Here is a 12,503-nt window from a genome sequence, read left to right on the forward strand (position 1 = left end):
CTGTCTGCAATAACAAGCTGGCTGGTTACTTTCCTTGATAACAAGCTGGATAGTCCCTCTCCTCCATAACAAGCTGGATCGTCCCTCTCCTTGTAAGCTGGATGGTCCCTGTCCTCGATAACAAGCTTGAAGGTCCCTCTGCTCGATAACACGCTGGATGGTCTCTCTCTTCAATAACAAACTGGACCATCTCTCTCCTCAATAACAAGGTGGACGGACCCTCTCATTGATAACAAGGTGGATGGGCCCTCTCATTGATAACAAACTGGATGGTCCCCCTCCTTGATAACGATCTGGATGGTTCCTCTCTTTGATAACAAGCTGGATGGTCCCTGTCCTCAATAACAAACTGGATAGTCCCTCTCCTTAATAAAAAGCTTGACAGTCCCTCTCTTCAATAACAAGTTGGATGGTCCCTCTCCTTGGTAAAAAGCTAGATGGTTCCTCTCCTCAATAAAAAGCTGGATGGTCCCTCTCCTTGATAACAAGCTGGATGATTCCTGTCCTCGATAACAAGCTGGATAGTCCCTCTCCTTAATAACAAGCTTGACAGTCCCTCTCTTCAATAACAAGTTGGATGGTCCCTCTCCTTGGTAAAAAGCTAAATGGTTCCTCTCCTCGATAACAAGCTGGATGGTTTCTCTCCTTGAAAGAAAGCTGGATGGTCCCTTGATAACAAGCTGGATGGTCCCTATCCTTGATAACAAGCTGGATTGTCCCTTCCTCGATAACAAGCTGGATGATCCCTCTCCTCAATAACAAGCTGGATGGTCCCTTTTTGATAACAAACAGGATGGTCCATCTCCTCGTTAACAGGCTGGATGGTCCCTGTCCTCAATAACAAGTTGGATTGTCCCTCTCCTGAATAACAACCTGGATGGTCCCTCTCCTTGATAACCTGGATGGTCCCTCTCCTCGATAACAAGCTTGATTGTGTCTCTGCTTGATAACAAGCTAGATGGTCCCTCTCTTCAATAACAAGCTGGATGATCCCTCTCCTCATTATCAAGCTGGACCACCCAGCTTGTTATTTAGGAGAGGGACCATCCAGCTTGTTATCAAGGAGAGAGACCATCCAGCTTATTATTGAGATGGACAATCCAGCTTGTTATCGAGGACAGGAATCATCCAGCTTGTTGTCAAGGAGAAGGACCATCCAGCTTGTTTTTGATGACAGGGATCATCCAGCTTGTTATCAAGGATAAGGACCATCCAGCCTGTTATCGAGGAGATGGACCATCCAGCTTGTTATCAAGGAAAGGAACCATCTAGCTTGTTATCAAAGACAGACCATCCAGCTTGCTATCGAGGAGAGAAACCATCCAGCTTGTTTTCGATGACAGGGATCATGCAGCTTGTTATCAAGGATAAGGACCATCCAGCCTGTTATCGAGGAGATGGCCCATCCAGCTTGTTATTAAGGAGAGGGATCATCCATCTTGTAATTTCCTAATATCCTAGGTACACATCTAGAGTTGCCTGTTGCCCTCCCCCATTGGTATGTTAAAATCAGACTTCACAAACGATCCCCCTCGCTGTTGCAGCTCCCCTCTTTGTCTACCTCTGTGAAATTCTATCTCTTCCCCCCTCCCTTCAGCAGATGGTCACTTTTATTACTCTGGCCAGTTAAGTGTGTTTTTTTTCCTTTTCCCTCCAAAACATTCCTTTGTCTTAATCCTAAAATGCTCAAAGTCAAATTTAATAGCTCCCATTAAACCTAGAAGCAGGAAAAGTAGATTTCCAGGATCAGGATAATTTAGGTTACGCATGGCAACGTTTTGCAGCCTGTACAGTCATCAGAAACCTGGCAAATGACTTTCTGCCTCCCAGTAACACGCAGACATGTCGTGTTCAGTCTCAAAAGAAAGATAAATTTGCAGGGGAAAATATAATACCCCTGTCGTCACCCTCTGAGCTTCCCACCCAAAGATATGGCAAGGAGAAGCTTTTTATAACTTTTCAAAATAGACGGTCCTCCTGGGAACAGCACATCTGTGAGGTCAACAAAGGTGTGAGTTCCTAAGTTCATGGGCAAGCCATAAAAGCAAAACAACCATTTTGAGACGGGTTCAGACCTGGGGAAGACAGCTAACATCCATGCTGTGGACTGAATCTTTTCTCTGGGAACTCCCCTTATTAATATGTCATACCTATGACTGAGATATAGTAAGTTTTCTATTTTAATCCCTTTTATTTCTGACTGTCTTTACATATTGTATTTTGTCTCCTTTTGTAATATCTTTTGTAGTTTTGTAAACACTGCCTATATTTTCTGGAGTAAACGTATAAATTTACTAGTTTTGTTCTCCTTGCTCTATGACCGAACCAATACGTACTCCGTGCCAAATCACGCTACCTGTGGGTTAGTTCATCACCTGATATATAATTTAGTATCAAACGAGGAACCGGTGGCAGCATAGCGTTCTGGTGCTATTGGGGAACCCTGGCAGTGACGGATTGGAGGTTTATGTGTGTATTCCCTGCCTGGGACTGGTGATATACATACTGCCCTCACTGCAGAGTGCTGAATAGCCAGTAAGCGACATGGCTACAATGGGAGAGTTCTGGTATGTCCAGCAGAAAAAGGACACTCTTGTTGGGATATGTACGACCAGAGGCATTGACCCCCTTGGCAAAAACAAAGACCAAATGGTCGCTGAACTTGTGCGACTTGAAGCAGATCAAGACCGTTGCCAGAGCCCAACAGAAACAGGGGTCAGCCCAAGTATGGACAGTACTGCTCCGGGGGTCCCACCTGTAGATGCAAGCCGCATTAGCAACCAGAGTGGTGTGGACCCCCTCCTGTGGTTGGCCCTGGAGCAACTGGATGCAGGCGATAATGAGGCACATCTGAACCTGATCCAGCAACATCGAGAGGCCGAGCGGGAGTGGAAAGAGAGACAGAACCTGCTGGAGTTAGCACAAATCCAGGGGCAGAGATCTTCCCAGTCCAGCACTGCTCCAGGGCTCAGAGTAAAAGCTCTGGAAGCATTTGCTTCTCTCCCTCGAGACCAAGATGGAGACTATGAGGCCATCAAGCAGGCCCTGATAAAATAGTACCAACTGACTCCTGAGGTCTACCGTAAAAAGTTCCGGAACCTCCAATGGGGACCACACATGGTGCATGGACTCATAGCCCACTTTGAGCAGTGGGTCCAAGGACTCTCAGTGATCACATTTGAGCAGCTGAAGGACCTGATGGTAAAAGACCAGTTCCTACATCTTTGTCCGGCTGAGGTGCGACAGTTCGTGATGGACTGGGAGCCCAAAGACGCGGACAAAGCAGCGCAGATCGCCGACACCTACGAGGCCAATCATAAACCGGAGGCGGGGAAGCCTGTCACCGCAAGCTGGAAAGGGGGTAAGCCGTTTCCCAGCAACCTTGCCCCTGCCAGTCGACCCTCCGGAGGCCATGTACCCTTTGCCAACGCTAGGCCTTCACCTGATCCCCGCAATTGTTATTTCTGTAGTCAGACTGGACACCTCAGTGTCACTTGTCCAGAGAAGCAGAAGAGTCCCCCATCGAAGGTCTCAGGGCCTTATGCAGCAGTTCTTTTTGTGGGTGGGGCGGTTGGGCTGGGCCTGTGAAAATTTGCAGTCACCATGTGGGACACTGTCACTATAGGCCTCAAGGACACCGGGGCCGAATGAACCCTCATCTGACCCGAACTGGTGTCCCCTGAAGAGATTATCCTGGGGAAAATCCTCTCCGTCATCGGGATTGGGGGCATCCGCTGTCCCTTGCCGATGGCCCGAGTTTTCATAGATTGGGGTGCCGGGAGCGGGGTGAAGGAAGTGGGGGCATCTGAAAACTTACCCACACACTTTTTGTTGGAAACTGATTTGGGGAGGATGTTTGCTTATTATGTCACTGACACCCCTCCCTGATCGGGTACTGTTGGTAATGTTAATGCTAATGATGTGAATGTGCATGCTTTGCCTGATAATGATGATGTATCTGGAGGTACAGGAGTACTGAGGCATGTCTCTCTGCGGGGTGATATTGCTGAGGACCCCCTAACAGGAGCAAGCGTCGGCGCTGAGGTAAATGGGGAGAGGCACAGGAATCATGAAGCAGGTGATGCCGTGCAACTGACCAGTGCCACAAAGGAAGGTGACCTGGCCGATGGTAATTGCCCCATAAATAGCACTGCTCCTGAGGTAATGGGGGAGGATGGATCGGTAGCACCCATAGACGAGCAGGTTGATGGGACTGTGGTATTCCCCAGGGAGACGGCCTATATAGCTGCTGTCACCCGCAGAGTGCCAAGAATGCAGGTAACGCCCTGACTTCTGGACCCTCCTCAGTCAGAGGGATGACTGAACCAGAGACTGACCCAGGGCAGGTCCCACAGGGTCCCCGTGAGGAAGGGACCTTAACATCACTTCTGGCTGCCTCCAGCGAAGAGTTCCAGGCTGCTCTGCAAACAGATGCTAGCCTGGAGACTTTGAGAAACCTCATCGAGAAGCCCACCTCCGAGACTGATAAGGAGAGGGTATTCTGGGAACAAGGGAGGTTGTACCGGGAGGTGGTTCCCTGTAAACCCCAAGAGGAGTGGTTGAGGGAGAGACAGCTGGTCGTACCCTACCAATTTAGGGGTGAGATTCCACTCGCTGGACACTTGGGGGTCAGCAAAACTAAGGCCCGGCTGTCTCAACACTTCTATTGGCCTAAAATGGGGGCAGATATAATCAACTACTGCCGCTCATGTATCACATGTAAAAGAGTGGGAAAGACAGGACCTGCTCCCAAAGCTCCCCTGATTTCTTTGCCAGTGATAGAGGAGCCTTTCCAGAGGATTGCTTTGCACATTGTGGGACCACGGTCCATATCCAGCAGCTCTGGAAAACGTTACATCCTTACTGTGGTAGATTATGCTACCCGGTATCCGGAGGCAGTGGCTCTGTCCTCAACTAGGGCGGATAAGGTGGCGGATGCCCTGTTGGCCATCTTTTCCCAAGTAGGATTTCCCAGGGGGATGCTTACCAACCGGGGAACTCAATTTATGTCTCGCCTAATGGAGGCCCCCTGTAAGAAAGTGCAGGTGAAGTGTCTGGTATCAAGCGCGTATCACCTTCAAACCAATGGTTTGTATAAGTACTTCAACGGTACCCTCAAACATATGCGAAGAAAAATGCTGGTTGAGACCCAGGGACGCGACTTGAAGCGGTACCTCCCACACCTGCTATTTGCTTACCGAAAGGTTCCGCAGGCCTCAACGAGGTTCTCCCTCTTCGAGCTCCTGTACGACAGGTGAGTCCAGGGAACCATGGGTTGGTAAGGGAATCCTGGGAAGAAGAGCCGAGCCCATAAGAAGTGTCCATCGTGGAGTATGTCATGAGCTTCCGTGACAGGATGCAGACCTTGACGCAGTTGGTGCATGATAACATGGTGCAGGTCCAGACTGGCCAGAAGCAGAACACCACAGAGCGTACCTACCAGGTGGGTCAGAAGGTGTGGGTGCTGATCCCCGTACCAAAAGGTAAGCTTCAGGCGGCCTGGGAAGGCACATACTACATACGCCAACAGCTCAATCCAGTCACCTACGTGGTCACTCTTAACCACCCTCGGGGTAGGCTTAAGGCCTTCCACGTCAATATGATGAAAGCTCATCAAGATGGTGGAGCCTGCATGCTACCGGTCTGCAACCTGCCCGAGGACAGGGAGGAAGACCCCCTCCTGGACATGCTGGCCCAAGCAAAGGCCGGCGGGTCCATAGAGGATGTGGAGGTAAGCGCCTGGCTATCCGCACACCAGCGGTCGCAGTTGTGAGCCAATTTGAAATCCTTCCAGGCCATGTAGGTAGCAGTCCACGAACTGGACACGGAATCATGCCCCAATTGCAGTTGGGGGTAATTAAGCGGTCCAAGAGCACGTGGACCTCACCTGTAGTCCTGATGCCAAAGAAAGATCGGACCACCCGGTTCTGTGTGGACTACAGGGGGCTCAACGCCATAAAAGCCTCCGATGCCCACCCAATGCCACGCATTGAGGAGCTGCTTGAGCTGTTAGCTGGCGCGTACTGTCTATCCATGGATATCTATGGATCTGAGCCGGGGATATTGCCAGCTTCCCCTGAGCCCAGAGGCACAGGAGAAGTCTGCCTTTATCACCACCTTCAGACTACGAGTCCACGGTCGTGCCTTTTGGAATGAAGAATGCCCCTGCCACATTCCAGCGGATGGTCAACCACCTGCTCCAGGGACTGGAGAGGTGCGCGGTGGCATACCTGGATGACATTGCCTTCTTCAGTTCCACCTGGAAGGAGCACCTCGAGCATCTGCAGCAGGTGATTGGGCACATCCACAAAGCAGGCTTGACCATCAAGCCTGGAAAGTGCCAGATGGGCAGGAGCGAGCTCCACTACCTGGGGCACTGGGTAGGCGGGGGTATTATGAGGCCAGAACCTGGGAAAGTGAACACTATTGTGTCCTGGCCCACCCCCAGGACCAATAAGCAGGTGATGTCCTTCTGGGCACTGCAGGGTACTATAGGCGCTTTGTGCAAAACTATAGTAGCGTTGCAAAGCCCTTGATGGATCTCACCAAGAAAAACCTACCCCATACAGTCAATTGGACAAACGTGTAAGGATTCCGGATTTCCCTTTTGAGCCTGTTTGCCCTTATCCAAGATCTAGTCTTGTATCTCGTCCTGTCATGGAACTTTCTGTCTGTCCTGTTATTTAAGTCCAGGTCGTGTGTTCCTCCTTGCCTGAGTATTTTGTGCTATTGGCTCCTGAGCTCCTGTCCGGTATGCTGGTGAACTCCCTGGTACTGCTGCTCGTTACTCGGTGGTCTACCTCACCTTGTTCAGCTGCCTTCCATTTTCTATGTGCTCCTGGATCCTGACTGGGGTTGCCTATTGACCGGAATGCTTGGGTGCTGCCTCTCGTCTCAGAAGATGCTGTGGTCAGTAAGAAGTGTAACGTCTTTATATCTTCTGGACTACGTCTGGTGGGCTGTGGTGCGGGAATTGAGTGGTACTTGTCAGCCTTTAAAGGTACTTTTAGAGACCTTCCCCTGTCTACGCTTCTACGTATTATTGGATTCCCACAAACAACTGACGTACGCATGTGTGATCAAGTTATTGCTGGACTCCCTCGTTAAAATACTGTGTGCATTTCCACAACCCCCTTGCTGGATACCCACGTTTAAGTACTGTATGCATACCCACTGATATCTTTAATGGACTTCCTCGTTTAAATGTCTCGCACACTCCTGCTTCATATCCTTGCTGGACTGATTCGTATTAGTGGTTGCGTTCCGCTATTCTGTTTTCTGTGATTTATTATATTGTGCTGAACACCTGGTTTCAATTGCAGGAATATCTGTGTTAGTTCTGTTTGCATTCCTGTTTTTGTTTAAATACATCTTTTTGCTGCAGCTTTGTTCTCAGGTTTTGTCTTACACTATCAGATTCCTTAGTACCTACATAATTGTTACAAAACGACTGTGAGGGGGCCTTTTGGGCTTTGAAGATCGCCCTGAGCAGCATTCCTGTGCTAAGGGCAGTCAACAGCAGTTGACCGTTCTTAGTACAGACCAATGCCAGCGAGTTTGGCCTTGGTGCTCTACTAAGCCAGGTCAACTCGGAGAGCCAACAGCACCCCGTGTTGTACCTGAGCTGGAAGCTCCTGCTGAGGGAAGTGGCGTATCCCACCAGAGGAGTGCCTGGCCATGGTTTGGGCCCTGCAACGTCTGCAGCCCTACCAGTGTGACCAACCACAACCCCCTGAGTTGGCTGCACCCTGTGCCTGGTACCAATGGAAGCTTGTTATGCTGGAGCCTTTCCCTCCAGCAGTACAACTTTACAGTTAAATACAAAAAGGGCAGCGAGCATGGCAATGCAGACTGGTTATCCCGGTGAGGCAAGTCCGCATAGGTGCGCATGGAGGAGTACCGAGTGGTCCTGCCTTCGTAGCGCAGTCCAAAAGGGGAGGTGTCAGGAAATTATGAGTTATTTCCTAATATCCTAGGTACACATCCGGAGCTGCCTGTTGTCCTCCCCCATTGGTTTGTGAAAGACAAGCTTCCCAAACGATCTCCCTCACTGCTGCATCTCCCCCTCTCGGTCGGCCTCTGTGAAATTCTGCATAGTGCCCGACAGCCAGTTAGCAACAAGACAGCCTTTCTGGCAACTACTTATCCTAAATGCAGTTCCCTGACTGACCTGATGTTAAGGGGGCGCCAGAGAGCCGCAAGTTCCTAACCGAAAGTCAAAACAAAAGTTGTGGGTTATATCTCTGCAGATGGTCCCTGTGCTCGATAACAAGCTGGATGATCCCTTTCCTTGATAACAAGCTGGATGGTCCCTCTTCTTAATAACAAGCTGGATGGTCCCTCTGCTAGATAACAAAGCTGGACAATCCCTCTCCTCAATAACAATCTGGATGGTCCCTGTTTGATAACAAGCTGGATGGTCCCTCTCCTCAATAACAAGCAGGATGGTCCCTCTCCTTGAAAACAAGCTGGATGGATCCTCTCCTTAATAACAAGCTGGATGGTCCCTCTCCTCAATAAGCTGGATGGTCCCTCTCCTTGATAACAACCTGGATGGTCCAGTTTCTTGATAAGCTGGATGGTCCCTGTCCTCGAAAACAAGCTTGACAGTCCCTCTTCTCAATAACAAGATGGATAGTCCCTCTCTTCAATAACAAGCTGGATGGTTTCTTTCCTTGATAAGAAGCTGGATGGTCTTTCTACCTGATAATAAGCTGGATGGTCCCTCTCCTCAATAACAAGCTAGACAGTTCCAGGTCTTGATAAGCTGGATGGTCCCTGTCCTTGATGTCAAGCTTGACAGACCTCTTGCTCGATAACAAGCTGGATGGTCCCTCTCTTAAATAACAAGCTGGATGGCCTCAATTTGGGATTCTGTGAGGCTTCTTATAGCCTCATTGTGGAGCCATTCCTTATCGCTTATACTCTGACCCTTGGCTGAGTGTGTCTGACCCTGTTGTGCCTCTGCTTTGTGCCTGTGCTGTTATATATCTGTATGGTTCTGATTTGGTTCTGTCCCTGTTAAGAGTTCTGCTTGTCCCTTCTGTACTGCATATGACCCTCTGGCTACGCCTTGACTATCCTCTGCCTGCCCCTTCTGTACTGTGCTGTCCTCTCTGTGTATGACCCTTTGCTCTGTCTGACCTGAGTCTGTCCTCCTGTTCCATCGCCGCATACCTACCGGGACCGCCTGCTCCCATTAGTGCTTTGCAGTAACCCCGCCCCTTTCTCTAATGCACGGTCACATGACCGCAGGTCCTGCAGCCACCCGGTACCTCACAGCATCCCGGTGTACTCCGGCCCTCAGGTCCCGTCCGCTTTTACACCTCAATGACGCCTGACCTCGGGCCCCCTCGTAGCTGTGGGTGAGTTGCCCTGGTCAGTCGCAATAAGTCATTCGCGCTGTAACGAATGGAAGCGGAGGCAGAGATGGTGAAGTTCACATGCGTTTTTTATTTTTAAAGTGGAACCTCGGGACCACGGTCCGGAGGGCTCCGAAGGGGGCGTAACCAATGAGCCCCGGGTACCCGTAGTAAAGTCCCTCGTACAGGACCAGAGTGGAATACCTGAAGGACACAGGTGCTACCTCCAGTTAGACCCCGGACACGTGGCAGCTGTCCCAGCAGCACAAAAGGGGTAACAGATATAATGGAAGAGATGGAGTATGCGTAGAGAAGCAGGCACTGGTGAGGGAGGTCCGGTTCCAAGTAAATGGTAGCAAGCTGGCACCGGTAACCTTGTTACAGTCCACGGGTTTGGATGGCTGTTGGCAGAACGGGATGGCACTTGCACAGATGAATGCTGATGTTGTCACGAGATAGCTGAATGCAGGATAATGATACTCTGTGGAGACAAACAGCATGAGCTAGTGCACACAGACTGCTTACGTAGCGCAGACAGATCAGAGACAGAACTGGATGTAGCAATGGTAAATAATCGTTGCTCCAGCACTCTCCCTATGGAGGAGAGGCCAGAAATAGTAATCAGTGTGCTGTCTTTATATCAGGGGTCTCAAACTTGGCAGTGTAAATGGGCCACACATAAAAAAAAAAATTCAGCTGGGGGGCCGCATTCCTTTCAAACTTAATACACCCCGTACACGCACGGCTCTGCACACCTTGTACACACACGGCTCCGCTCCGTACATTTCGTACACACAGGGCTCTGCACACACAGGGCTCCGCTCCGTAACCTCATACACACAGGGCTCCGCACACCTCGAACACACAGGGCTCTGCTCCATACACCTCGTAAACAGCAGGGCTCTGCTCCGTACACTTCATTCACACAGGGCTCTGCACACCTCGAACACACAGGGCTCCGCTCCATACACCTAGTACACGGCTCCGCACACCTTGTACACACAGGGCTCCGCTCCATACACCTTGTACACACTGGGCTCTGCTCCATACACATCATACACACAGGGCTCCGCACACCTCGAACACACAGGGCTCCGCTCCGTACACCTCATACACACAGGGCTCCGTACACCTTGTACACACACGGCTCCACTCCATACACCTCGTACACACAGGGCTCCGCTCCATACACCTCATACACACAGGGCTCCACTCCATACACCTCGTACACACAAGGCTCCACACACCTCGAACACACAGTGCTCTGCTCCATACACCTCATACACACAGGGCTCCGCTCCGTACACTTCATTCACACAGGGCTCCGCACACCTCGAGCACACAGGGCTCCGCTCCATACACCTAGTACACACGGCTCCGCTCCATACACCTTGTACACACAGGGCTCTGCACCATACACCTCGTACACACAAGGCTCCGCATTCCTTGAACACACAGGGCTACCCTCCGTACACCTCATACACACAGGGCTCCGTACACCTGGTACACACACACGGCTCCGCTCCATACACCTCGTTCACACAGGGCTCCGCTCCATACACCTCATACACACAGGGCTCCACTCCATATACCTCATACACACAGGGCTCCGCACACCTCGAATACACAGGGCTCTGCTCCATACACCTTGTACACACAGTGCTCCACTCCATACACGTTGTACACACAGGGCTCCGTTCTGTACATCTCGTACACACAGGGCTCCGCTCCATACACCTCAAACACACAGGGCTCTGCACACCTCAAACACAGGGCTCTGCTCCATCCACCCTGTAAACCCCTCCTGACCCCATGCATAAACTTACCTTCATCCAATACCATGACAACCAGCACACAGCAGCGACCTGAACACACTGAGGCCCCTGATCTTGTGACCCCTGATTCCTCCCCCTCCTGTGACCTCATCACAGGTCCTGTGCAGTGTGTGCACACAGAACAGCCAATGCCATTGCCGCTCCTGAATGCGTGCCTTCCCCTGCCTCAGGGAGTGAGACGTGGTGCACTGTGGGCCGCAGATGCCTGCCTCAGGGGCCGCTTGCGGGCCGCGTGTTTGAGACCTCTGCTTTAGATAATTACCAAATTCAAAAAATGCACGCTGTCCCTTTAAGAGACCAGGGAGACACGCACACGCGTTCTAAGGACTTTCCCTGAAGTTCTGCTGGCAGGAAGTGGGGGAGGGAGAAAGAGCAGGATGCTGAGAGAGATACAAAGCATGAGACCAGGGCAGGGAGCTCGCTGATGCACAGGGACAGGATGGAAAGCAGAAGGTGAGTGACCAGAATGGGGTGCAGAGGCAGCGTGGGGTGCAGAGCCAGAACGGGGACCGTTTGTAACACGCGCTGACAGGGTTCTGACAATAACAAGCTGGATGGTCCCTCTCTTCAATAAGCTGGATGGTCGATCTCTTCGATAACAAGCTGGGTGGTCCCTGATCTCGATAACAAGCTGGATGGTCCCTCTCCTTGACAACAAGCTGCATGTTCCCTCTCCTCATTAACAAGCTGGATGGTACCTCTTCTTGATAACAAGCTGGATGATCCCTCTTTTCAATAACAAGCTGGATGATCCCTCTCCTCAATAACATGATGGATTGTCCCTCTCCTTGATAACAAGCTGGATTGTCCCTATCATCAATAACAACTTGGATGGTTCCTCTCCTTTATAACAATATGGATGGTCCCTGCCCTCGATAATGTGCGTGATGTTACCTCTCCTCAATAACAAGCTGGGTGATCCCTCTCCTCAATAACAAGCTGGATGGTCCCTCTCCTCAATAGCAAGCTAGATGGTTCCTCTCCTCAATAGGAAGCTGGGTAGTCCCTCTCCTCGATAACAAGTTGTATGGTCTATCTCCTCAATAACAAGCTGGATGGTCCCGCTCCTTGATAACAAGCTAGATGGTCCCTCTTCTCATTAACAAGCTGGATGGTTCCTTTCCTTGATAACAAGCTGGATATTCCCTCTCCTTGATAACAAGCTGGATGGTCACTCTCCTGGATAACAAGCTGGATGGTCCCTGTCATCAATGACAAGCGTGATGGTCCCTGTCCTTGATAACAAGCTGGATGGTCCCTCTCTTCAATAACAAGCTGGATGATCCCTCTCCTCAATAACAAGGTG

The sequence above is a fragment of the Dendrobates tinctorius genome, unplaced genomic scaffold, assembly GCF_039654945.1.
Source record: "Dendrobates tinctorius isolate UK_male_01 unplaced genomic scaffold, ASM3965494v1 ptg000028l, whole genome shotgun sequence".
NCBI classification, from domain to species: domain Eukaryota; kingdom Metazoa; phylum Chordata; class Amphibia; order Anura; family Dendrobatidae; genus Dendrobates; species Dendrobates tinctorius.